The 2740-nt window shown below is 43.0% G+C and overlaps 1 pseudogene; it reads left to right on the top strand.

Moving 5' to 3' along the window:
- The first annotated feature begins 360 nt into the window (after window positions 1-360).
- LOC142423943 (elongation factor 1-beta pseudogene) lies at window positions 361-981 on the top strand (annotated as a pseudogene).
- The last annotated feature ends 1759 nt before the right edge of the window (window positions 982-2740 follow it).

Raw genomic sequence — 2740 nt, 5'->3', positions numbered from 1 at the left:
TATAAATTATCAAAGGCTTGTATGGGAGGATGGGGGAGTGAGGGGAAAATGAGGAGCTGATACCAAGGGTTCAAGTAGAAAGAAATTTTAAAAAAAATTTTTTAACATTTTATTAGGGGCTCATACACTCTTATCACAATCCATGCATACATCAATTGTGTAAAGCACATCTGTACATTCTTTGCCCTCATCATTTTCAAAGCATTTGCTCTCCACTTAAACCCTTTGCATCAGGTCCTCAAAAGAAAATGTTTTGAAAATGATGATGGGGCCTTTTTTGTCCCATCTCCTAGCATTCTACCTTTTTGTCTGCCACTCTCTTTTCCTCGGCTGCCACCCATCTCCTGGTACAGCCACACCATGGGTTTTGGAGGCTTGAAAAGCCCCGCCGGCCTTCAGGCGCTCAGTGATTACCTGGGTGACAAGAGCACACTGAGGGGTATGTGCCATCGCAAGCAGATGTGGCAGTGTTTGAAGCAATCTCCGGCCCTCCACCCGCTGACTTGTATCCTGCCCCACGTTGGTACAATCACATCAAGTTGTACGAAAAGGAAAAGGCCCATTTGCCAGGAGTAAAGAAAGCTTTGGGCAAGTACGGCCCTACTAATGTGGAAGACGCCACAGGATGAGGCGCTGCAGACAGTGAGGATGATGACGACACTGATCTCTTTGGATCGGAGGAGGAGGAGGAAAGTGAAGGACAGTGTGAGTTAAAGAAAGCACTTGTTGCCAAGCCTTCCATCTTACTAGATGTGACACGTGGGACGATGAGACCGATGTGGCAACATTGCAAGAGTACGTCAGAAGCATTCCAGCAGACGGCTTGGTCTGGGGCTCGTCCAAGCTCGTTCTCATGGGGTATGGAATTTAAAAATTCAAAGACAGTGTGTAGTTGAAGATGATAAAGTTGGTACAGATGTGCTGGAAGAACAGGTACTGCTTTTTGAAGACTGTGCATTCCTTCTGGATGGTTGCACTTAAATAAAAGACAAAAAGAAAATTATGATGGCAACAAATGTATGAATGTGCTTGACCCAATGGCTGTATGCATGTATTGTGATAAGAGCTGTATGAGCCCCCAATAAAATGATTCTTTAAAACCCAAAACAATTGTAGCAGTACAATCGTAGGGAACTACCAGAAACTCTAGCTGGATTCAGAAGCAAATGTGGAATGAGGGAATATCATTTCTGATTTCAGATGGATCTTGGCTGAAAGCAGAGTACACCAGAAAGATGTTCACTTGTGTTTTAATGAGTGTGTACTGGGTGGATCATAACAAACAAATGGATACCGTTGTGAAGAATAGCAAATCCAGACCACTTCATTTTTGCCTATGCAGAACCTGTACACAGACCAAGAAGCAGCTGTTACAGGAAACAAAGGAAATGTGCAAGGCTTAAATCAGGGATAGTGGGCATCTGCATTGTATCCTTTCACCATACTTCTCCAATCTGCACGCTGAGCAGACAGTCCAAACAGCTGCACTCTCTTGAAGTTTGGAAAATCAGAGAAAGGCTTATTAAACTTCAAAATGCAGAAGATATAGCCTTGCTTGCTGAAAGGGAGGAGGACTTGAAGCACTTGCTGCTGAAAAATCAATGGATTACAATTCACTGTAAAGAAAACCAAAATCTTCAGAAGTGAACTAATAGACAAGGATCCAAATTGTCAAGGATTGCATTTTGTTTCAACCCACAATTGATGCTCCCAGGAGCAGCACTGAAGAAAGCAAACAACATTTTGCACTGGGCAGATGTGCTGCAGAAGGTCCCTGTAAAGTGATGAAGAGCAAAGATGTTCCATTGAGGACGAAGGTGCGATGAAGCCAGGCTGTGGTATTTCCAATCAATTTACACATGAAGATTGGGCAATGAATAAGGAAGAACACAGAAAGACAGATGCGTTTGAATTGTGGTGTGAGTAAACAATGCTGACAGTTCTGTGGAGGTCCTGAAAAACAAACTTGTCTGGGAAGCTCCTCAGAAGCCAGACAGCCTTATGCACTTTGGACACATTTTCGCAGAAACCAACCAGTCCCTGAAAAAATGACATCATCGCCGGCAGAACATCAGCAAGCAAGCGAGCAAGCCTCGCAATGAGATGGATTGAAATAGCCACACCCTGGGCGCAAGCATAACGGGGTGAACATGGCTCGGAACACGTGCTATGTTTCGTTCTGTTGTATACAGGATGATTATGACATAACATCTTTATAACTAAGGTGTGATTGAAATTTTAGACAGTATCCTCAAATGACAAATGAATAGTTTTCTTTCTTTCCAGATAAATCATTTCACTGACTCAGAAGAGGAAAATGACAGGGTCACTGCAGTTGGCCGGCACTCAATGAGGTCACTTCAGAAGCTCGGACTCAGTCATTTCACTGTTGAGAACAGCCGTTCCCAGCCTTCCTCACGCTGCGACCCTAGAATACAATTCCTCATGTGGTGCTGACCCCCAACTCTAAAATTAGTTTCGTTGCTACTTCATAACTAATTTTTCTACAGTTATGAATTGTCATGTAATTACCTGATAGGCAGGATGTATTTTCATTGTTACAAATTGAACATAGTGAAAGCATAGTGATTCATCACAAAAACAATATGTAGTTCCATATTGTGAAATACTTATGTCTAAGGACAAATAAATGAAGTTTTGTCTTGAAGCATGGTGTAGCATGTTTCCACAGTTCCACACCAGGGACTCGTATGTGGGTGTATCCGCATGTGGGCAGACC

This window comes from Tenrec ecaudatus, chromosome 13, assembly GCF_050624435.1.
Source record: "Tenrec ecaudatus isolate mTenEca1 chromosome 13, mTenEca1.hap1, whole genome shotgun sequence".
Taxonomy (NCBI): Eukaryota; Metazoa; Chordata; class Mammalia; order Afrosoricida; family Tenrecidae; genus Tenrec; species Tenrec ecaudatus.
Note: the sequence above shows the minus strand (reverse complement) of the source record. Positions and strands in the feature narration are given on the sequence as shown.